The sequence below is a fragment of the Helianthus annuus genome, chromosome 13, assembly GCF_002127325.2.
Source record: "Helianthus annuus cultivar XRQ/B chromosome 13, HanXRQr2.0-SUNRISE, whole genome shotgun sequence".
In the NCBI taxonomy this organism is placed as follows: domain Eukaryota; kingdom Viridiplantae; phylum Streptophyta; class Magnoliopsida; order Asterales; family Asteraceae; genus Helianthus; species Helianthus annuus.
Window position 1 is genome coordinate 29,736,874 of NC_035445.2, and position 25,373 is coordinate 29,762,246.

Here is a 25,373-nt window from a genome sequence, read left to right on the forward strand (position 1 = left end):
TTCAAGTTAGGGATGATGTGGTACCCGCGGAAAATCCACATTCATCCTGAGTTAACATTTCGTCGTTTTGGATCATGAGTTAATATTTTGGCCGTTTTGGACTAGCTTACTTATCAAATTTCGGGATGAAATTTCTTTAAAGTTAGGGATGATGTGACAACCCGAATCTCTAAGGTTAGCGTTACTTAAATTCCACAACCTTTGGCGTGTGTCTCTACGTTTATTTGTCCGTTTCATGCACCACTGAATGTCCGTTTATTCGTTCATTTCACGCTCTACGTTTATTTGTCCGTTTTATGCTAAGAATCATTAAACATTTTTATATACTGTGAAATTACTTGGCACACTTGTTATACTTGGGCCGATAACTCTCTTATCACACACTTGACTTTTGGATTCCTCTTCTCTCGGCCCACATACCCTACCGAACCAAACTGAGCCCAACCCATCCCCTTAGTTTTTGCATGAGTAGTTGTTATACACTCATAACCTTTATACGATTCATTGTTAAACACACATAAGCGAACCCTAAACAATCCTTCCCCCCTGGAATCGCGACGGCCGAAGAATCCCCCCAGCATCGACGGCCGAACACACCTTATGATGGTAGTGTGTCGTATCCGACCCCGCAGCTTCATCATTCACAATGGATCGACCCGCGCCAACAAGAAGAGCTCCGCAACAAGGTGGTAGTAGTAGCGGTACATTTGTATTTGGAGAATGGAATGACATGATGTCTTCCATTTTTGGGCCTCCGCAGCCTCGCTATTACTAGTCAGGTCGTCTTCCTTCCTTGTATATTTTGTGAATACTTGTTAGCTTGTTTTGTTTATGGTCAAGTGGTTGGGTGGTGTTAGTTGTTATGTTACGTTTGGGTTGGTGCTAGTTGGTGGTGTTTTGTCTTTAAAAGAAAAAAAATATATAAAATGAAAATACCAAAAAGAAATTTGTGGTTTGAGTGTTGAGCTTTTAGGGGATGTGAAAGATGGTTAGTGATCAAATCCTCCTAAAACCATACAGTGGGGTCAATGTATCCCAAGTGTGGGGATGGGGGAAATTTTTGAAGATTTTGAAAATTTTTAAGTCAAGCAAAATAATGTGAGAATTTGAACACCCTAGATTAACCCAAATTGATGCACCGGCAACCCTTGATACCCCTTTCATTCTTGGTGAGATTTGAAGCCACACTTGTACATAAATAATGCTTGTCTTTGATGAGAGTGGCAACGGGTGGGGGTGCATTAGAACTTGTGCCTTGATACGGTTTGAGTCCTTAGTTGGGCGTGAATGCGAAAAGGATAAGGGCATTTAGGTAGCCTCGTCTTTAGTGTGTGTGAGTGTGGGATTTGGGGGGTTGGACCTCATAAATTATATATATGAGCATGGTAGTGAGAGGGGCGGGGGTTTGGACATTTAGTTGCCCAATTTTGTGCCTAAAAGCCTATCGTTTGTTACCCCTAGCTAGTTACCTAAAAATTACCCAATTTGACTCGGTCTTATAGTGTTAGTAGTTGTTTAGTATGAATTGATGTTTGTCGATAAAAAAAAATCAGAAAAAAGAAAGAAAAGAAAAAATAGAAAAGCAATGAAAAAAAATGATGTTGAGTTATCTTGTATATAGTAGTTAGTTTGGTAGTTGTTTGTTTGCTTCTTTGTGTAATAAAAGACCGGGTCAAATTTTTGCTACTTCATATATATTCCATTTCCTACACGTACACCTAGCCACGTTACAACTTTAAAAGTCCTTTTGATTTTCATTCATGTTTGACACGTTTTAGGAGAAGGATTGATTTAGGTACAAGCCTATAGTTGTGCAACCGCCCGTTAGCCTTTGTGTGTCTAGCTCATATTGCTAGTGCTTACTTGTTACCGAGAGGAGAGACATAGCGAGGGGTGCATTATTTTGGGTGTTAAAAAGGGGTTAGTAAAAGGACTACATGTTTATGCTTGGTTTACATTGATCACTTGTTTTGAAAACGGTTTGATGAGTTGCTTGGGACAAGCAACGGTTAAGTGTGGGGATGTGACGGGTAGTCCGTTGGACAACCCTTAATCATGTTAAAAGACGAATTAATCCTTCACTTAATCGCGTAATTATCTCGAATTAGATGACTACGGTTGCTTATGTTTCAGGTGCGGTTCGGGAGCTAAAAAGGGACAAAACGCAGCTTTGGAAGGTTTAAAGACGAACGGGTCGTGCGTGGGAGAAATTAAGAAACAAAACACACAAGTCAGGGCTCCACCGTAATTTACGGTGGCACCGTAATTTATGGTGGCACCGTAATTTACGGTGGCCCTGATACTTGTAATCTTCCACCGTAACTCAGTCCATTCTCACCGTAACACTTTGAAGACCACCGTAACTTACGGTTACGGTGGCACCGTAAGTTACGGTGGAGGCTGCGAGGAATTGCGTAACTGCCTTCATTAAAACCGTTTTTGGGCATCTTTCCACATTATCTCATCATTGGACGTTTCTCTGGAGTTCTAGGGCGAATTTTGGCTTTTTCAAGTGTTTTGTGAACAATTTTTAATCATTCAGTTTGTATTTCGATTCGTATGAACTTGGATATTGAAGTTATGATGATTCACCAAGCCATGTCCAGCTAAACTTTCGGTGATCATCTTAGGTGAAGGTTTCTCTTGAACTTTTGTGTGTTTATTTCTGAATTTCTAGAATGATAACATTGTGTTGCTTTGATTATCATGGTTTATGAGTAATTGATTGTAACTTGTTAATTGGTATTGCAATTCTAGTCTAATTCGTACGTTCTTGGTGCCGTTGGCAATCGAGATATCACGGGAAGGGTTAGGGTTGGATATTGATTGATTGATCATCGGGAAACAACCTCGCATTCATATAATCCGAGTACTTTGTTCCCTTTTATGACAACATTTGTATATACACGAGTTATGTCTATGTAACTCTTTCTAGTTGGAATTTTGGACAAGTGTTCAAAGAAACTGAATCCTAAGATGGTCATTCTTCCTTAATCTGTTAAACAACCAATTTTGATTTGCCAATAGTTAGTAATTTAGTTCTCTAAAACAAACAAACCAAACTCTTGATTTTATTTCTGCAATTTAGGTTAATTTTAGTTCAAGTGCAAAGCTATAATATCAACACATTTTCCACATACTCCCTGAGTTCGATACCCATTTACCACTATCTATAGTTGTTATTTGGATTAAATTTGCGTGTACTACGACAAGCACGTCATATACCGCTGACACTTCATTTAATATACCAAGCTTCTCATTCCTCTCAATAAACAATTTTTACAAATGTATGATTTTATACTAACCTTAAAACTCCCTATGCAAACTATCTCACTTTTCATCAAGATACAAACCATTTCGTACAAAGATATTCATCTTAAAATTACACATTTTATATATATATATTTATATATATATATATATATATAGGGTAGGGATCCTAAGAGAAGTCCACTCTATTTGAGAAACTTAAGAAGCATTCTGGACCACACATTTTCCTATGCCTTTCGTAATATACACATATGTATAGTTTAAAATAGACTATATACATATATGTATATTGTCAAATCTTGAATTATACACATATGTATATAGTCAATTTTAAACTATACGTATGTGTATATTACGAAAAGCTTATGAAAAATGTGTGGTCCAGAATGTTTCTCAAGTTTCTCAATTAGCCTAGTGCTTCTCACATGATCCTAACCCTATATATATATATATATATATATATGGGGCTGCTCGAATGAAAACCACCCCGAGTTGTAAAAACCGCGAGAACCACACCATCCGGGTCGCCGTTTACCATGATTTTTTCTTACAACTACATGTGTATATTATAAACACATCCGTAAAAAAAAATTTAAACGCCCCCCCCCCCCCCCCCGAGGGGATAGTTTTTTACACCACAAGTTTGGTGTTTTTATTTTTCTTTTTTTTTCACCAAACTTGTGGTGTAAAAAACTACCCCCTCGGGGGGGGGGGGGGGGGGTTTAAATTTTTTTTACAGATGTGTTTATAATATACACATTTAGTTGTAAAAAAAAATCATGGTAAACGGCGACCCGAATGGTGTGGTTCTCGCGGTTCTTACAACTCGGGGTGGTTTTCATTCTAGCGGCTCCCTATATATATATATATATATATATATATATATATATATATATATATATACACCTCTCCAATTTGATTCAAAACTGTTTAAACTCACACACATGTACACGCTTTTACTTATGCTAAGTATCTCGATTCTCTTAGCCAAAACGCTGTTTTCTCCAAGGTCTACTTCTGGAATAAATTTCGGGATGAAATTTCCTAAAGGATGGGAGACTGTAATGTTCCAAGTTTTCACAACTCTCCTAATTTAGAAATCAAGTCTTGAGAAGTTTTTTTTTAGAAACTTGTCCCTTTCAAAATTACAATCTGTGTATCGTCAAAAAAAAATTTTATCTTTAATTTAATTCGTTATAATTTTGGTTATTTATTCACTATAACTAATTAAATTAATTATTTTTTTAAATTTAAAATGTTTATTTTATAATAATCTAGTGAGTCTCGTTAGATTTTAAAGTTAGTAAACTAACCTAATTAGTTGTTTTATAAAGTTAGTTATTTCTTAAAAACAATGTAACTTAGTTTAGAGTATAAACCAGTTTCCTTTTTAAAGTCCAGGGACTAATTATGATAATTGCAGAAAGTGATGCTTCATAAACAAAGTGAACAACAAGAAAAAAATAATGCAGACCGCGGGACTCGAACCCGGGTCAACACCCCCACAAAACACACAGCTTACCACTCGGCTGCGACCTTGATATCTAACAAAAACCGGCTCGAATTTGATTTAAATGCTCGTTACATTAAGCCTGGCGGCCGCGATCAGGCCTAGGCTTGTCTACGCGGCCCGCCACCATGGCCCAAGTCGCTGAACATTGACCAGACGCGAGTTTAAGCGGGATTTTTGGGTTTTTATTGATTTTAAACATGTTTTAACATTAATTACCTCACCAAACAACTACCCTAACACTTCCTATATAAACCAAGCCTAACCCAAGCATTTTACACTTTATAAATCACTCCAAACTCCCTCAAATTCGTCTCCAAACAGCTGCTAATCTGAAGTTCGAGTAGAATCACCTTCCTTCACAAAAACTAGCATAACTTTCTCATTTCTTGTCCGATTCACTCCATTCTTTTCCTACTACTTTGGATTGATCTTAGCTACGTTTCCAGAGGTTTTCCCTGGAAAACCAGAGCCTGGAACGCCACCAAAAAGGCTCCAAAGTTGACTGATTCGTTTCTCTTTTCATTTAAACTTTGATAAACATGATTAAACTTGAGGAAACTCATCTCAAACCTATGTCCTTATGCTTATAACCACTTCTATTGTTAGTTAGGCTTAAAAACAAGGTTGAGACATTCAAAATCAGAGGATTTATCCCCACAAAATTTCTATTTTGTTCAAGGGTTTAACCTACAAGTGATGTTCAAGTTCAAGACTTGATGTAGGTGTGATTTAGGATTAACTTGGGTTGTCCTACATAAAATCCACACATTGCTTGATGATTTCTTATAGATTAATATTTAATATTCTTGTATTACTTGTAGTTCATGACCCTCCTTGAATGTTTTACATCAAGTGTAGTGGTGAACACTTAGAGGTGCCTAAATGGAAGACTTGTTCTTCCTACCTCCTACATGATTTCTATGACATTTAGAGGTACCTAAATGAAGATTTTAATCTTCTAACTCATGCTTGAACTATAAACTATTGGACATATTAATATTACCTATATAATACATAAACATATTATCCGAATAATCGAATCTTTGATGATGAACTAGTATTCATATGTCAAGGTACTAGGTTATATCATCTTAGACTTTGATAACTTGTCACGATTCTAATGGAACCTTGTTCCATGAAAATATTTAAACTCCTTAGAGTTTCCTAGCGTCAAGAACAAGTATCATATGTGCTAGATGACTATTTTCATATGCTTACTTTCATGTCCTTAAGCTTCGAATCCCTAAACCATATGTAAACACCTCTTAAACTCCAAATCGAACATATTCACCCTTCTAATCTCAACAACTCCATCACATTGGATAATCGTAAAGTGTATGCAACTTTGTGAGTATACTTGACCCATTTTACCATTTTCACACTTTTGGGTGTAACATGTTTTTTATATACAAAACACACTTAGTATACATACTCTTATGCAAATACATAAACAAACAATCCAATACATGCTTACTATTTGTTATGCTTGATTCTTGTTTTCTAGGTGATTCTTATGTGATGAACTTGTCATTAGCTTCATACAAGCCTCCACTTAACATGTATAGCGCTATAGGAGTAACACACCACCCGTGAACGAGAGGTCATGTTAGGTTTATTCATTCATACTTGCGTAAACAGAGGGTTGACTTGTAAATCGCATGCCAGTTTTATACGTAAATCTTGATAACTAGGTTTGGCATGTGGGTTGTTCCTTAATATTTTTATACTTATATACTACGCACCAAACTTGTATGCTCGCCAATACTTTTTGTATTGAACTACACTTCTAAAACATGTTGCAGGTTTAGCAATGACATTGGTGATGCATGAAATCTAGTAGGATGCTTAGATACACACTTTAAATTTTGTATTCCTAATGTATTGTATTTCATTATTCATGTTGTTGTATTTGCTTAAAATCCTTGTAATTGATTCTTTAGAAATAGAATGAAATTTATTATCTAAATACTTGTCACAATTATTAGTTTTATGATGTCTCGAGCAATCTATTTCGTCTCACTCCGATGTTTCCGCCATCGGTTGGGTGTGACAGATCATACCAACGTTATTACGATAACGTAGTAAAGTTCGGATCGAACTTTTCTTTGACCAAAATGGCCAGAAGCTAAAGTCTAACGGAAAGTCATTTGTTTGACTTTGTCTTCAAAATAACTAAATAAAATGAAATTGCACTAATGTAAACACTTACTTGGAAGTGTTGAGCAGATAATTCACTATGAGAGGAGTCCTCTTATCCAGAGGATAGCTCCAAGAAGTTAGAGAGAAGAAATGAGTGAATAAGCAAGTTGTTTGTAAGAATCCAAGGCCTATTTATACTTGAGGATGATGAAAGAGATCAAGACAAGTGTCCCTGATCATCCTAAGATGTTTGCAACTGTCCTCGAGGTGGCAAAGACTGAGCAAGAATGCTAGAAATGCGAGATAGGTGGCAAAATGGCAGCTGGCCTTGGGCTGCAAGCAAAACTGCCTCTGGCAGTCCCTTACAAACCATAAGGGTTAAGTGCTTACGGCCCGTAAGGACCTTAAACGCGCTGAATTTCAAATAGGCTTACGGACCGTAAGCGATAAAGCTTTGCGGTCCGTATGAGACCTCCAGAATATGAATTTTGAGAATTTTACATGTTTAGTCCTTGGACTTTCCATCTTTGGCCATTTGGCACATTTAGTCCCTCTTATTCCTCGTGATTAGTCGGAGATCCGGGATGCGTTTTAGCTAACGCACAATAATAATTTGTTTCTCCATCCCAGAGTCGGGATTAATCGAAGATTCAATGTCACACCCTGAAATATCAGAGCTGGCATGACTGGACCGGTATCTTCATTGCACAGCGGAAGCAAATAAGCTTAAGACTTATAGAAAATGAACGCCACTAAGTACTCGACTCCACATGGTTCTCCTATTCCAACCGTGCCATAATTTGAAAAAGTAACCTGAGAAAGAAACATGCGAAAAATCAACATAAAGTTGAGCGAGTTCATAGTTTGTTTGTAAAAGATTTGAAATAAATCTTTTTGAATAACCGGTTTTTGAAATATTGTCAAGAAAACGAATTTGAAATCATTTTCTTTGGCATGTTATATGGAAACTTTGTATTCGTATAACTTCGTAACGGTAACGCATTATGTTCATAAAATATTGTATTGGTAAACTCTTGTATTTGAAAATTTTGCGTAACCATCAATGTCCACCCTGACATTGACAACATGCATGCATAATCCTATGCGTTGTATTCGTATAAAACATGGTATGTATGTGTAAGTTTGTAGACTGTAACATGTAAGTTTGTAAGTTGTAAATTCAAGGAAATCAGATATCGCTATTGGTTTACAAGGCCATTAACATATGTGACGACATAGGAAGCATCCAAACCATAGGCATTTTACTTTTCGATTCACGACTAGAGACACAAAAGCACTCTTGGTAAAAATGTGGCCAAGAGTGTGGCTGCCTGAAACCCATTAGATCTAACCTTTTGTTCCGCGGTCTAGGTATATAGTTGATTAATGATGCTTAAGTCTCACCCTATTTGTGACATGATCTATTGTATCATTCCTTAGTTTAACATACCATTTGTACTTGTATTTCCCGTAGTTTAGAAAACTAGAATACGTGTGTATGCACATTTTTGAAAAATACGCTTGTTTTGTAAATCATTTGTGTTTATTAAAATTCACAACCATTTGTGAGATAATGCTTGTTTGTGAAATGGTTTAGAAATACGTAATTATCGAAAACCTTGTATGCTTTGCAAAGTGTGCATGTCTTTTCACCCCGAAAACATTTAGAAAAAAATGTAAAACCGTAAAAAGGTGGGGTTATGAACTCACCTGGATATCCTTGTGCAAAGCTAGCTTAACGTGATTCCGTGATGTCATTCCAAGAACGTGTATTTAGCTAGCATGCAACTACGACATTCCTACGAAGGAATAATTATGAGTTTTCTAAATATAAGCGGTAACTAACTACGTGTCACCGAGCTCTACCCAATCGTTAACCGAACGATTCGACGGTAAGTTGTTAACTTGGTAAAAACAGTTAAGTTATGCTTGCTTAGTTCGTCTATTGTCGGTAATTAATAAGTCTTGAAAAGACTTAGTTCTCGAGAGGTTTAAAATATGTAAGTATTTATATAAAAATACATAAATATATATCGGTAGAATCTCGTTAGTCGTCTTGAGAAGTCTTTTGTGTATGTAATAAACATTTATATGAAAATAACATGTAACAAACTCGTACGTTGATATATAATGTGCCGTTTAGGCATTTGAAATAAATATGAAAGTTATATTTATTTTATAAAAGAATCGTCGAGTTGTTGTGTTTGAAAATAAATATTTGACTATATTTATTTTTATAAGAGAATTCGATTTGTTTGTGTCGGAAATAAATATATAGCTATATTTATTTATAAAGAATTTTCTTTGTTTGTTATCGAAAATAAACATATAACTATATTTATTTATAAAAGGATTCTTTTCGTTTGTTAGGTTTTTTTTTTGGGGGGGGGGGGTGGGGGGTTTAGGTTTTTTTCGGGTTTATGTTTAGGGTTTAGTTTTAGGTTTTTGGGGGGTGGGGGTGGGGGGTTAGGCTTGTGGTGGGAGGGTGAATTTAGGTTTTGGGGGTGGGGGTGGGGGGGGGGGTTTAGGTTTTTGGGGGGTGTCGGTGGGTGGTGGGTTAAGTGGTTTAGGCTTTCCGTATTAGTGCACATGTGCAGTACAACAAAAAAAATTTTTTTTTTTTTTTTTTTTTTGAAAATTTTTTTCCATACATATAAAGTAGCGATTTTTTATTAAAAAATTGTAAAAAAAAAAAAATTTTGGTATTTTTTTTGGTTTTTTTTATGTTTTTTTAGTTAGTTTTTTGGTTTTCTCATTTAAACTAGTTTTCTCATGATCCATCCCCTATATATATATATATATATATTTATAGAAGGATTCATTTCATTTGTTTGTTTGATTGTTGAAATAAATATAAACTATATTTATTTTTATGAAAAGAAGTCGTATTATTCGACATCTGAAACAATATAGATAATTACATTGATTTTATAAAAGTTTTGTCGAATTTTCGAAGTCTAAACTAAATATATTAACTATATTTATTTGTTGTAAATAATTTACGAATAATCGTTTTCGTAAGTTGTAAAGTGTCGTCGAGAGTAATTATATACTTGTATTTGCTTTTATAAAAGATTATTTGAATCCGATATTTTGTTTTATAATAAAACGCGTTTCGTTTTTACGGATTTACTCGAAAAAGGGACAGAGTTTCCTCTGTTTTTGGACGCCCCGACCACACAAGTTGTCGTTATATTTTCAAAATTCAATCAAGATTCAATCAAGATTCAATCAATATATATGTAATTTTTGTCAACTATATTAAATTGTATACTAAAATCAAGTTGGTTCGAGCTCGTTTTCACGTAATGAATCATAATTATAAAGATAACAAAATAAACGCGTCGCTAATCTTTACCATCTTCTCGTGTCGAAATGCTGACTTAGTTGACCGAGTCAACTGAGTTGGCCGGCTGAGTTGACTCGCTGAGTTGACTCTGTGGACCGAGTTGAATCAGTTGACCGAGTGGACTCGGTTTGACCGAGTCGACCGAACCGAACCACGAACCGCAAGACTCGATGTGTTGACTCGAACCCACATCTGACTGGGTTGGCTGTTGTTGACTGATTTTAACATATGTTGACCGGGTTTGACCCGGGTTGACCCGAAACCCGCTGAAAAACTCGAACCATACTTGACCCGCACCATAGTGGCCTGAACCCGAAGCTGAAAAAACTGACACAAGTTCGACTCAAAACTCTTGAACTTTCACTCAAAACTCTTGAACTTTCGGCTGACCTGACCCGAGAACAAACCATTACCCGAACATGAACATCACCTTCAACATCACATCATCTTCCTCACCTATTGACACAGCAACATCATCATCGGACTTCAACCGTCATCGCCCTCGCCTGAATCGTCAGCCGCCGCCGCCGCCGTCGGACAGTGGGTAACCAAAGGAACAACCGCTGCTCTCTCATCCTCCGATTCTCTCTCTTCTCTCTCTGATTCTTGTCGCCTGAATTCATGTTGCTTCGCTAGAAAATCCACTGGCATCGTCACCGGTTCCGGTTGCCAACGGTTCCACCAGAGAGGGGAGGGGGTTTGTTTACTAGTGGGTGTTGTCGGAAAGGGGGTGACCACCGAGGGTCGGGTTTAGTCACCGGAGTGTCATAAATTGGCTGGTGAGAGGCCGGTTCATCCACAGGTGTCCGCCGAAGAGGTGAGCAGGAGGGTGGAAGATGAGAGGTGAGTGGTGATAGGGAAGAAGGTGTGATGTGTGCACCTGAAGTAGGGATCGAGAGAGATGGAGGGGTCTGGAGTTGAGTTTTGAGAGAAAGAGAGGAAAAACAATATTGGTTTCGGCTGATTAAATAGATTTAGGGTTTGCTTTACTCATTTACAGCTAGGTTTCTTATTAGTGGGCTTAGGCTTGGGCCCAAGGCCCACAAGCCCAAGCTCGTGCATTTAAGCGGCTCGAAAGTTCCTACGAACTCATTTTCAAAGCCCGAACACTTCGCATTTTCATAAAATAAGATTTTTAGTATTTGAAAACATGAAATACGGTCGGTAGTCGTTTGTCGTGTTCGTTCGCCGATTACGGTATAAATTCACGTAAAATCGCGTCGTTGGCCGTTTTTAAACCGTTTTTCGATCCGGTTTCGACTATGGATATGAAATTTAATTACGAATCTAAAATATATCATAAAAATTTAATATTAGTTGGTGTTGTCAGTATTTTGTTCGGTTTCTGTTCGTTTTTGTTTATCGTTTAGTAGATTTCACGTTGATTGTCATACGCGTACTGTAGAGTCGAGTAGGCACTTTTAGACGCTCCAAGGGCCTAATTAAGTTTATCTACGTCTAATTACACTACTTATTATCGTTCTAATGTTCATTTTACGCGTAATTAAATGGCGTTAATTACCGGTTGTCACATTCAAACACGTTTCAATTAACGTTCAGTGTAGGTCCTTCCTCATATTCAGGATAATTAGTTGGAGGTTTCTCCCTCCACGTAGACGGGGTTACCTGGAGAATTGGACACGTGTTGTCACATATTTGGACGAAATTTTCGGGGTGTTACAGTTAGTCACCAACTTTCGAGAGTTATTATGTGTGTGTTCCGGTAATTCCCTGAATTACCAATGTGGACTCATTTAACTAACCCTAGTTAAATGTAATGCTATGATTGTATGTGAAAATTAACCGTGGCTAGGTTAAAGTAGTAACATCAAGTTGCGGGTTGTCACAATGTATGTATGTATGTATATATATAATCTTAACCATTGTTCATTTAAATCACCCTATGTGCATATTTATGATCCTATATGAAAATGAATCTACTTGGTTACGAATCACACCACGTAAAATGATAAGATTAACCGTGTAGGAAGATCGACCAGTCGAACTCTTTTAAGTAACTAGTACATGAATCGTAGCAAGACTATGGATGAAGTTTACCTTAAATGAGACTCAAATCTGACGGCCACGCTCCGGAACAATTCGAACAAAAGCTTTCGTCTTCTCCCTAAATCTTTGCCTAATGTTTACCTAGAGTATGCGTCTATGTACTTATGGGAGGGGCTTCATCCTTATTTATGGTTTAACAAGGAATGGATGATTGGATAGTAATGGAAAGTAGCCATTTGAATTACTAACAATTATTCACATAATCCCTACATATTCACAAACCTATCATAATAACATATCATTTTCTTTTATCTCCTTGAGTTTTATTATTTACTAGTATTAAGCCCTTGCGTTGCACCGGTTGTTATAAAACTGTGTTAAGTAGTAGCAATACTATACCATTGTCAGTGACCACCAACACCGGAACAGCTCCTAAAAACAAAATAAATAAAAACGGAAAAAAATAACGCCGAGCGAAAAGCAGATGTAAAATATTTGAATCACGCATGCTCGTTGCTAAGAAATTAAACCGAAACGTAAAATTTAGAAAAAAATAACCAAGTCCATCCAGGACCTGCGTGTTGGACGAACTTGTCAAACGCAGAAAAATAAATGTGACGCGACGGGCCAGTCAAACGGGAAAAAAATATACGAAAAAATGTTGAACCCCTCACGCACATTGCGGTGCGTTAACTCATAAAATTTAGAACGAAACGAAAAACTTGGGAAAGATGAAAAGTATGGTGGACCAAAACCAAAAATAAAAAAGAGTTGGGATTAAATTGCAAAAGATGAAAAACTTTTGGTTAAAAATAAAAAAACAAAGGGTGTAAATTGCAAAATTGAAGTTATTTATTAATTTTAGATAAAGATAAGAATAAAAATAAGTGATATCTATATATTAGTTATTAATTACTATTAATATTAAAAGAAATTTATTAAACAAAAATAAATAAAATTTATAAGGTTGAAGGAGAGAATGACATCTGACATTATAAGTTATTTACCCATCGATTGAAAAGTAGTCAAACCAAAATCAAATTCTATCATTTAAATTCAAAAGTAAATTAACTAATACCCTTGCACTATATTAATTATACTCATAACAAATAATTTATTTCACCTTCTAAAAAAACCTAATTATGCATATTTATCACATCATATTATAAACGTAAGGAAAAAAACTATAACCATAAATCTCGTTAACTTTATTTATGTCTAATTCTTGAAAATAAACTAGTCTTAAATCAATAAAAATAATTGGGTATCACAGAATCGGAGTAGGAACTTGGAACTAGTGAGCATGAAATTGATAAAACCTGAACAACTGACTGAACAAGGTGGCCTAATGTTATGGTTTTGGCGACATCAACTAATACCAGGGTTTTAATTGAACATGAGCTTCTTGCAGCAAACTATAATTGTAGTCAGTGGCGGCTTTGATGGTGTGCTCCGCACAAGGCACGTGATTTTGAGGGGCACGCGATTTAAAAAAATCCGATATATAGATATATGTTATTTTTTAGATAGTAAACACATACTAATTCCAATATAGGCCCATTTACAAATAATTTTTTATGGTTTAGAATTTAGCCCACTTGTCATTAGGTTTATTTAGCCCAATACTAATTTAATCTTTTTTTAGTAATAATAAAACTTTACGGAAGGACACATTTTTTCAAACTCGGACATGGTACGTGAATTCTCAGAGACGCCTCTGATTGTATTCTTATTCACTGATACGTTTTCTAGACATAAACTTGGGCAGATTTGAACGGTGGTCACTTCGACTGTTTTATACTATTAAAACCCTAATTTCATTTCCTTAGTAATGCGTTTGAATATTTCTAACCAAATTTATTAAGGGCCAAACTATACCCTTAAAAGGTGTTTTTTGTCCTTATATGCACATCTTGCAGTGTCGAACTGTGACCAAAACGCAGCGTTTTGGACCGGTTAACCAGACAAAGACTGACGGGTCTGTTGACCGGACCAAAACGCCGAGCTTTGACCACGGTTTGGTCCTGTCAACCAGACCGGGTGTCAGTCTTTTGTCTGGTTGATAGGACGAAAACGCGGCCAAAGCTCGGCGTTTTGGTCCGGTCAACAGACCCGTCAGACACCCGTCAGTCTTTGTCTGGTTACCCGAACTAAAACGCAGCGTTTTGGCCACAGTTCGACACTGCAGAGTGTGCATATAAGGACAAAAACACATTTTTTAGTGTGTAAATAGGCAAAATGGTGTGTAGATAGGTACACCCTTTATTAAATATTTTTATCGGAAATGCGTCAGAATTTGTACTATATTCCGACCAAATCTATTAGTTAAAAAGTGTTAAAAACGTTATTGTACTTTCGGTTTGATGGCAATTATAAACTTAGGCTATAGGGTGTGGTCATAACCCATATGACCACCATGACCCTCCACATCATCACCATGTCACCCATCTCTAATCCACCATTTAAAACCACTACCCTAGGGGTGTGGTCATGACCCAAACACTATCCTCTTATTTATTTTAGTTAATTTTTGTCTAAAGAAAAAGGAAAGGAAATCATGAAAAATGGAAACTAGGACCATGGTTGCCATGGTTTAATCCATGGGAACCATGGTGGATCAAGCAAGGGGGTGGTATAGTATTCTATTCATGTTCCTACATGACAAATCATGTCCCAACCATGACCCCCATACCCTTTAGCCTTAGTTTCATATTCAAAATTGCAAGGTTGCTCTTTATTTTTGGGAACTTGTAACACTGTTTTTTAACAGTAAAATTTTATTGATACCCCAAACTTCTAACCATCCCAACAAGGTACTAGAATCGAAAGAAACAGTTGTGGAACTTGGCCAAAAGTTTTGTGGGGCGAAAAGTTATGGGACCTAATTTTTTTTTCTATCGCTACGTTTCGGGTTATATGTTCGGGTTAGCTATTCTATTCGGGTCGGATCAAGCACACATAATTTCGATACAATTAAGGTTAATCTCATATTAAATGATACAACTAAGGTCTAAAACATTAGTAATGCCCAAACTTTTCATTCAATATTAACCGTAATTCAGAACCTACCCTTTAAGAACTAAACAAAAGTGAATGAGAAACTAAAATAAATGTTTACCTTGTTTAAATTCGTAACTAAAAGCCTCTATACAACTCGATTTAAGCCTTGTGTCAGTTGAATTGATGCAAGATGATGGATGATTGAAGTCGAAGTGTCGAACACAGAACCTTTTTTTTGTCTTCTGTTGAAGTCAAACACACAGATGGGACACGACTTAGTGACGTACTGTTCTTTTTTTTTTTTTTTTTAAACATCTTCAGTTAAGACAAAAATGAATCATCAAGTTTCAAACGTTATTTAAACTCACTTAAAGTTTTAAAAAAATTATAAAAATTTACTAATAGCCTTGTTCTTCGCATTTTTCTTAACTCAATACGAAAATATGTATAAAGTTTTTAGACAATAAACTTGGTAGGGGCAGAGAATTTTTAGAAAAAATAATTGGCGGGGGCGGATCTTTATATTTTTAAAAAATTCGGACGGAAAATCGGAAAAATTACACTACTAACTGAAACGTTGACACCAATGGGGTGGTGGTCCATTGGCAAAGGCAAAGCCTTTAAAACACCTAGGTTGGGAAGGGGAAGGTCTTGGGTTCAAATCTCACAGACGACAGGAGATTAAAGAAATTAGTCGTTCAAAAAAAAAAAAAACTGAAACGTTGACGGAGCGGATGCACCCCCTTGCCCCTTAAAAGGTTCACCACTGGAAAGAAGATCCACCAAAGTTTACAAGATATCACTCTAGAAATAGATTACACCAAAGTTTAACCAAGATTCTAGAGATAAATGACCCATGTTCGCACTGTGTCTGATCCATAGAAAAGTGGTCTCCTTTGCTTCTTCCACCAATTTTGCGCTTGACATGCTTGTGCCTCGGAATACTTTACCTTTTTGCAATTCGAGATTTTCCAAAAGACCATTGTAACTACACATAAGCCTGCTTTCTTCCACTTCTTGGATGCCTTTACTACCTCGACTTCCTTCATTAAATCCTTTATGTGTTACACCTCAATTTGTAACATTTGTAGTCCTCTAGTGCAACAGCCGTTATTTCTCACGTTAAGAATTTTCCTCTTCTTTGTGTAGGTACACTGCCTTCTTTTATGTGACAATGTTTGATCCATCATGCAATTATAGAAGAAATAGGCACCTTATAATTTATTAAAATTTGTGTAAGAATCGGTACAACAATTTAACCCAGGCCCAACAAGATCTATAGTGACGGCGGTTGTCGTTAGCATATGTAGACTTGGACTTGTAGCGATGGCATGGTGTCACTCTAGAATTTCTCATATTTTCGACCATTCAAACTCTGTAGCGACAACATGTTGGAATAGGGTTTGGGGGGGGGGTTAGGAAATTTTGTATCTTGAGTGAAAACATGTGCCGGATGTCGGTATAGGGTTTGAGGGAGTAGGAAATGTTGCATCTTGAGTTAAAACAAGTGTCGATTACAAGTTAACATATTATTTATTTTTTTATTTTTTAAATTTGAACCTTTAGCGACTGCATGCAATTTCTATAGAGTTTTTTTCTTTTTATTTTTCTTTTACTCTCGAATAAGTTAAGGAGTCAAAGTCTACCCTATACCGACGACTTTGTACACCTATATATCAACGATGAATATATCCAAATCCACTTTAAACGACTTAAAATATGCAACTTTTAGTTTAGATGGGTCAAGATGACCCGGACCTAATTTAATACACTAAAAGTTGGTATTTATTTATGGTATTGTTAATATTATTGCTAGTAATGTAGGTTTATAGAAATTTGTAAATTATTAACATTTATTATTTATAGCTGAACAAGTTGGTAATCGATTTTACAACTGCTATGCTGTTGAATTTCTTGACGAAAGTTAATGTATGTTTGTTATATTGTTTTATGCCGGAAAGGATTCAAAAAGATGCTAGGAGAATGCAAAATGATTCAGCATGAGGTTTGTCACCAAACTAGATTTAATTAATTTAAGACAACTAAACTTTTATGATGGAGATAGTAATGAAAACATGTTAGAAATCGATTTTTGAAGAGTTTTTTTATACAAATAAAAAGCTTGAAAATGTTACTTGTTCTAAGTGTAAGAACTCTCGTCACAATGCAAGTACTTGCAAATTGAAAACGGGATTAAATGCTTGATGCCCTTTTATTTTATTTTTTTCCTTTTATTTCCTTTTATTTGTTTTGTATTTAAAACAAACTGCTACTTTTAATGGTGTGTTTCATGTGTATTGTATGTTAGATGTTATGACGTGTTTAATGTTTAAGACAGTGCATGGTACGAAAATAATTACTAATTAAAAAAAGATTAAAATTACAAATGTCCCCTGACGTACAAAGTGTACACAACAAAAAACGCGTGTCTAGGTATTTCTTCATGCGTGATTATGTGATGTTTGTTCATGTGTGATTAGGGCATGCGTGATTATGTGTGTTTTTTATGCGTGATTATGTGATGTTTTTTAATGCGTGATTAGGGTTTGAGTTTTATAACATGCGTAATTTACTCGCATACACGCTTCACACGTTAAGGAGCTATTGTACGTTAACATTTCCCTACTAATTTATTTGGCAAATGCATTTGGAAATTTTTTATGTATGTTGTTGGTCTATTTGAATTTTGAAGCTATTCATTTCAACTACAAAAAATGTGTTAAGTTAGGTCAAAAGAAAGAAATTAGAACTTTATATATTTATACATAATCAATTTTCAACACATTTGTGTTGTTGGTTGTGCCTCACACAGTATTGCTTTAATGTGCATGCTATATTTATACATTTAGCTTCACAAGATAGTTTCATTTGTGGGTTTTTTTTTTTTCTTTTTCTTTTTTTGTTTTTTGGGGGGGGGTGGGGGAGGGGCATCACTTTGAAGCTTTCAGTTTCTCTTTTTATACCAAAGACCACAGGAATTGCTCCGATCGCTTGTCTCTTTGTTGTTTCCAAGTAGATTTTTAATGTTGTTGTGTTGGCCTCGATTTTCGATGTTTTGTTGTCGTTAAAGATGTTGGCTTATCCTTCGGATGTTTTGTTTCGACTTTTATGTTAGGGTTTTGTGTTGCTATGAAGGATTTGTTGGTGCATGTCTTTTTCCTTTATGTTAATGGAGGTCTCATTATCGAAGATTTTTGTTGGCGGTTTTGTTTGGTTTCATTTTACGTTTTGTTTAGTTGTTCATTTTAAGGGTCTCTTAAGGTGTAACGATAATGTTCATCGGAGATCTTTTGAGGTTTTACGGCTTTTGTTAATCTTTTTGATGTTTGTTTGCTGGGTCGAGAAGACGACTTATGGCTCATTAGAGACCGTTAGCTGTGATGTTGCTCTAGACTTGGCTTGGTAACTTAAATTGCAGCCGTCTATTGCTTATGAGCTTTGTTTTATGGTTTTTTTTATGTTGATTACGGCCATTTGGGTGTGCAATGTTATTTGCCAACTGTATGTTGGTCCTATTCTCTTGTTGTTGGCTGATGTACGACTCGCTTAGCCTAGCTGGTTCAAAGCAGTCTTCTTCCGAGAGCCATAGTTGTAATGCTGGTTTGAATATAGCTTGGTATTATATGTTTTCATCATCCTACACCTTTGAGCTTCGTGGTTTAAATGTTTTGTTGAGGGTTATGATTGTGTGTGCATACAACCTTAAAAGGTTGTGTTATGAATGTATGATAGTCCTGTTGATTCTCAACAATTTGGCTTCTTAGACAGTTTGATGTTTTTATATTTGTTTACTTATTTATATATTATCAGGTTGCACACCTGTGAGCTTCGTTATTAAATGTTTTGTTTAGGATTGTGATTGTTTGTGCATACAACCTTAAAGTGTTGTGTTGTGCATGTGTGGTAGCCTTCACGATTCTCGACATTTTGGTTTCTTGCAATAGTTTGATGTTTCTATATTTGTTTATTCATATGTTATCACATTGCAAGATTCCTAACCTATGTGTGACATTTGTGCTTGTGTAATCATTGTAAAACTTTGAACAGTTTTAAGTATCAATAAAACAATGTGTTTTGACCCCAATATTTGTTTATTTATGTTTGACATTTTGCACATTTTTGATTTTGTTCGATTTCAAACTCTAAATCGCTTTCTTGAAAGTTATACGCAAACTGATGCGTAAACGTAATCAGTTTAACATAACGTACACTACAGAATAGCAACATAAGCTTAACATACCTTAAATAACCCTTATATAACTTAGAAATAAGTTTTGAAGGGTTTGGTATGCCAAAAACAAGTTTATTCGATCACAGGTACTATTTGCGACAAACTGCAAAAGTCTGCCGTTTCGTATAGCAACGTACATTCCAGAACATGATCATAAGCTAAACATACGTAAAATACCCTTAACATAGCTTAGAAATTAGTTTTGAGGGGTTCGGTGTACGAAAATACGCTTATTTGATCATAGGGACTAAAAGCGTCAAAAACTGCATAAGTTTGCATTTACGCGCATATCTTACGTTCTGACCATATCCAGACATCCAGAAACTTTTTTAATCATTAAAATATTTTATTTTAGTGATAGGAATGCAAAAATACCACTCGTTGCGTAATTTGGATCGATTTCGCGTCAGTTCGAGTTTTCGTCGTAATTAACCGAATAACGCGATCGTACGACCAAATGAACGGACATCCGTGATACTTCTAAGCATATTTCATGTCCCCTATACTTTAACATCATTTTAGAGCCTTGAAATTGGGTTAACGGGGGTTAAATGCATCAAAAATCAAGTTTATAAGCTGCATGGACCTGTTCTGTCAGTTTTGAAAAATCTGATCTGCAGACTGGCTCGCTGGGAGCGAAGACTAAAGCCTCTGGCTTCGCTTCCCGTGAGGACTGGTGCTAGAAAATTCATTGAATCCTTTAAAACAACCTGTTCTCCTTGGTTTTGATCATGGTTTTTGCATACTATGAGCTGGTTTATGTGTTCCCCAAGTTGCCTAATCCATGCCTAACAAGTGTAAGGTATTGATCATGCTTTGATTAATTCAAAAACACTTGGCAATGATCAATGGATGCTTGATTTCCAAGAAAATGAACGCCACTAAGTACTCGACTCCACATGGTTCTCCTATTCTAACCGTGCCATAATTTGAAAAAAGTAACCTGAGAAAGAAACATGCGAAAAATCAACATTAAGTTGAGCGAGTTCATAGTTTGCTTGTAAAAGATTTGAAATAAATCTTTTTGAATAACCGGTTTTTGAAATATTGTCGAGAAAACGAATTTGAAATCATTTTCTTTGGCATGTTATATGGAAACTTTGTATTCATATAACTTCGTATTCGTAACGCATTATGTTCATAAAATATTGTATTGGTAAACTCTTGTATTTGAAAATTTTGCGTAACCGTCAATGTCCACCCTGACATTGACAACATGCATGCATAATCCTATGCGTTATATTCGTATAAAACATGGTATGTAAGTGTAAGCTTGTAAACTGTAACACGTAAGTTTGTAAGTTGTAAATTCAAGGAAATCAGATATCGCTAATGGTTTGCAAGGCCATTAACATATGTGACGACATAGGAAGCATCCAAACCATAGGCATTTTACTTTTCGATTCACGACTAGAGACACAAAAGCACTCTTGGTAAAAATGTGGCCAAGAGTGTGGCTGCCTGAAACCCATTAGATCTAACCTTTTGTTCCGCGGTCTAGGTATATAGTTGATTAATGGTGCTTAAGTCTCACCCTATTCGTGACATGATCTATTGTATCATTCCTTAGTTTAACATACCATTTGTACTTGTATTTCCCGTAGTTTAGAAAACTAGAATACGTGTGTATGCACATTTTTGAAAAATACGCTTGTTTTGTAAATCATTTGTGTTTATTAAAATTCACAACCATTTGTGAGATAATGCTTGTTTGTGAAATGGTTTAGAAATACGTAATTATCGAAAACCTTGTATGCTTTGCAAAGTGTGCATGTCTTTCCACCCCGAAAACATTTAGAAAAAAATGTAAAACCGTAAAAAGGTGGGGTTGTGAACTCACCTGGATATCCTTGTGCAAAGCTAGCTTAACGTGATTCCGTGATGTCATTCCAAGAACGTGTATTTAGCTAGCGTGCAACTACGACATTCCTACGAAGGAATAATTATGAGTTTTCTAAATATAAGTGGTAACTAACTACGTGTCACCGAGCTCTACGCAATCGTTAACCGAACGATTCGACGGTAAGTTGTTAACTTGGTAAAAACAGTTAAGTTATGCTTGCTTAGTTCGTCTATTGTCGGTAATTAATAAGTCTTGAAAAGACTTAGTTCTCGAGAGGTTTAAAATATATAAGTATTTATATAAAAATACACAAATATATATCGGTAGAATCTCGTTAGTCGTCTTGAGAAGTCGTTTGTGTATGTAATAAACATTTATATGAAAATAACATGTAACAAACTCGTACGTTGATATATAATGTGCCGTTTAGGCGTTTGAAATAAATATGAAGTAATATTTATTTTATAAAAGAATCGTCGAGTTGTTGTGTTTGAAAATAAATATTTGACTATATTTATTTTTATAAGAGAATTCGATTTGTTTGTGTCGGAAATAAATATATAGCTATATTTATTTATAAAGAATTTGCTTTGTTTGTTATCGAAAATAAACATATAACTATATTTATTTATAAAAGGATTCTTTTCGTTTGTTATTGTAAATATATATATATATATATATATATATATATATATATATATATATATATAAATATATTTATTTATAGAAGGATTCATTTCATTTCTTTGATTGTTGAAATAAATATAAACTATATTTACTTTTATGAAAAGAAGTCGTATTATTCGACATCTGAAACAATATAAATAATTACATTGATTTTATAAAAGTTTTGTCGAATTTTCGAAGTCTAAACTAAATATATTAACTATATTTATTTGTTGTAAATAATTTACGAATAGTCGTTTTCGTAAGTTGTAAAGTGTCGTCGAGAGTAATTATATACTTGTATTTGCTTTTATAAAAGATTATTTGAATCCGATAGTTTGTTTTATAATAAAACGCGTTTCGTTTTTACGGATTTACTCGAAAAAGGGGCAGAGTTTCCTCTGTTTTTGGACGCCCCGACAACACAAGTTGTCGTTATATTTTCAAAATTCAATCAAGATTCAATCAATATATATGTAATTTTTTGTCAACTATATTAAAATGTATACTAAAATCAAGTTGGTTTGAGCTCGTTTTCACGTAATGAATCATAATTATAAAGATAACAAAATAAACGCGCCGTTAATCTTTACCAGCTTCTCGTGTCAAAATGCTGACTTAGTTGACCTAGTCAACTGAGTTGGCCGGCTGAGTTGACTCGTTGAGCTGACTCTGTTGACCGAGTTGAATCGGTTGACCGAGTGGACTCGGTTTGACCGAGTCGACCGAACCGAACCACGAACCGCAAGACTCAATGTGTTGACTCGAACCCACAAATGACCGGGTTGGCTGTTGTTGACTGATTTTAACATATGTTGACCGGGTTTGACCCGGGTTGACCCGAAACCCGCTGAAAAACTCGAACCATACTTGACCCGCACCATAGTGGCCTGAACCCGAAGCTGAAAAAACTGACACAAGTTCGAGTCAAAACTCTTGAACTTTCGGCTGACCTGACCCGAGAACAAACCATTACCCGAACATGAACATCACCTTCAACATCACATCATCTTCCTCACCTATTGACACAGCAACATCACCATCGGACTTCAACCGTCATCGCCCTCGCCTGAATCGTCAGCCGCCGCCGCCGCCGTCGGACAGTGGGTAACCAAAGGAACAATCGCCGCTCTCTCATCCTCCGATTCTCTCTCTGATTCTTGTCGCCTGAATTCACGTTGCTTCGCCAGAAAATCCACTGGCATCGTCACCGGTTCCGGTTGCCAACGGTTCCACTAGAGAGGGGAGGGGGTTTGTTTACTAGTGGGTGTTGTCGGAAAAGGGGTGACCACCGAGGGTCGGGTTTAGTCACCGGAGTGTCATAAATTGGCTGGTGAGAGGCCGGTTCATTCACAGGTGTCCGCCGGAGAGGTGAGCAGGAGGGTAGAAGATGAGAGGTGAGTGGTGATAGGGAAGAAGGTGTGATGTGTGCACCTGAAGTAGGGATCGAGAGAGATGGAGGGGTCTGGAGTTGAGTTTTGAGAGAAAGAGAGGAAAAACAATATTGGTTTCGGCTGATTAAATAGATTTAGGGTTTGCTTTACTCATTTACAGCTAGGTTTCTTATTAGTGGGCTTAGGCTTGGGCCCAAGGCCCACAAGCCCAAGCTCGTGCATTTTAGCGGCCCGAAAGTTTCTACGAACTCATTTTCAAAGCCCGAACACTTCGCAACGTCATAAAATAAGATTTTTAGTATTTAAAAACATGAAATACGGTCAGTAGTCGTTTGTCGTGTTCGTTCGCCGATTACGGTATTAATTCACGTAAAATCGTGTCATTGGCCGTTATTAAACCGTTTTTCGATCCGGTTTTGACTATGGATATGAAATTTAATTACGGATCTAAAATATATCATAAAAATTTAATATTCGTTGGCGTTGTCAGTATTTTGTTCGGTTTCTTTTCGTTTTTGTTTATCGTTTAGTAGATTTCACGTTGATCGTCATACGCGTACTGTAGAGTCGAGTAGGCACTTTTAGACGCTCCAAGGGCCTAATTAAGTTTATCTACGTCTAATTACACTACTTATTATCGTTCTAATGTGTAACAACCCTCGGTAAAACCAACACCCTCATAATAAGTTCCAACACCCTAAATATCTTAAAATGTCCCAATATGTCTTATATTACACCCGTATGTGAAAACCGAGCTCGAAATAGATCATAACATATAAAATAAATTAAAAACAATAAATATTAAGCTGAGGCGGGCCGCGTAGACCCACCCCAACCATTCACGCGGGAGGTATCAGGGTTGAATCTGGTATTGTTGATTTCTTTAGTTCAAACGGGCCGCGTAAGAATTTATGTTAGTTAACGCGGGCCGGGTGAGATCATGAAACGCGGAGGCATCCTGAGCTGACACGTGTCGACATCGTGGCGGGTCTACAAGCTGACCCAGCTAAGCTACTCTGTTGACCAAGGTTGACGCGGGCCGCGTGGAGACCAGATTTCAGCACTATATAAGAAGGCCATCGGGTTTCATTTTCCGTCGTTCACAATTTCATTCTCAATCTCACTTTCTGAATTATAGGTATTATAGTCGGGTATTATACCCCTAAAATAGTGAGGTTCTACTACGATGTAAGTATTATAACCTCTGGAGACGTATTAGATACTCTGCCTGATTGATCTAGGGTTCCGTAACGGCTGTCGTGGTTCTGCCCGACGTAGTCGTTGGAATGCCGTCTCGGGGAGGGTATTACTAATGTTAAATTGGGTTATTATACTAACACACGTGCATTTGTGTAATTTATAGATTATTCCCAGGAAATCCTTACGGAAAACCTAAAACAGCAATGTGAGTCGATCCACTTTTTGTTAACTATTTTTACAAAACCTTAAATATCTTTCCATGAGAATAGCAGTTATTGAGTATTTGTAAGAATACAATTACAGTCGGTAAATTTGGGGTTTTGTATACAAAATTTGTTACCACCTGGTAAAGGAGTAACATGACCATAAGTCGGAACGACATTACCGTGTGGTGGTAATTGATATAACTTGGAAACAAATGTAATTGCGGATGCGCCCTCAATACTGTTCAAAGCGACTTTTTATTTAAACTTGATTAAACTGGGATTCACTCACCAGTATTTCCCACTGACAAAATATTTTTAAAATGCGTTTCAGGTAACAAAATGTGAAAGCCAAATAGAAGCCAGCTGGACAGCACTGAAGGCTTGGAAAAGTGGCAATAAAGTTACCTAAAAGAAATAGATGTTTTTCTGAAATAAAATATAGGATTTATTCCTATGAAAATGGGTGTACTGAAAACTTGGGTTTTACCCATGTGTTTAATGTAATGAAAATGTGGTATTTTTACTCTGATTAAACATTTCCTAACTACGGTCCCG

At 36.2% G+C, this 25,373-nt stretch overlaps 1 protein-coding gene across 4 annotated transcripts in view; it reads right to left on the bottom strand.

The window, feature by feature from the left end:
• LOC110897597 overlaps positions 1 to 23,538 on the bottom strand; it is a 41,457-nt gene extending 17,919 nt beyond the window's left edge. The window contains exons 1-3 of one of the 4 annotated variants that reach the window (XR_002568769.2): positions 22,612 to 23,538; positions 8,633 to 8,721; positions 6,930 to 7,735 (exon numbers count right to left, since the gene is read on the bottom strand). The gene's annotated coding sequence lies outside the window, so the exon portion shown is untranslated. Of the gene's footprint in view, positions 1 to 6,929; positions 7,736 to 8,632; positions 8,722 to 10,280; positions 11,232 to 19,765; positions 20,453 to 21,349; positions 21,439 to 22,611 lie in introns of those variants that run through there. The other 3 variants (XR_004876958.1, XR_004876960.1, XR_004876959.1) reach the window with 3 other exon arrangements.
• Between the last annotated feature and the right edge of the window lie 1,835 nt (positions 23,539 to 25,373).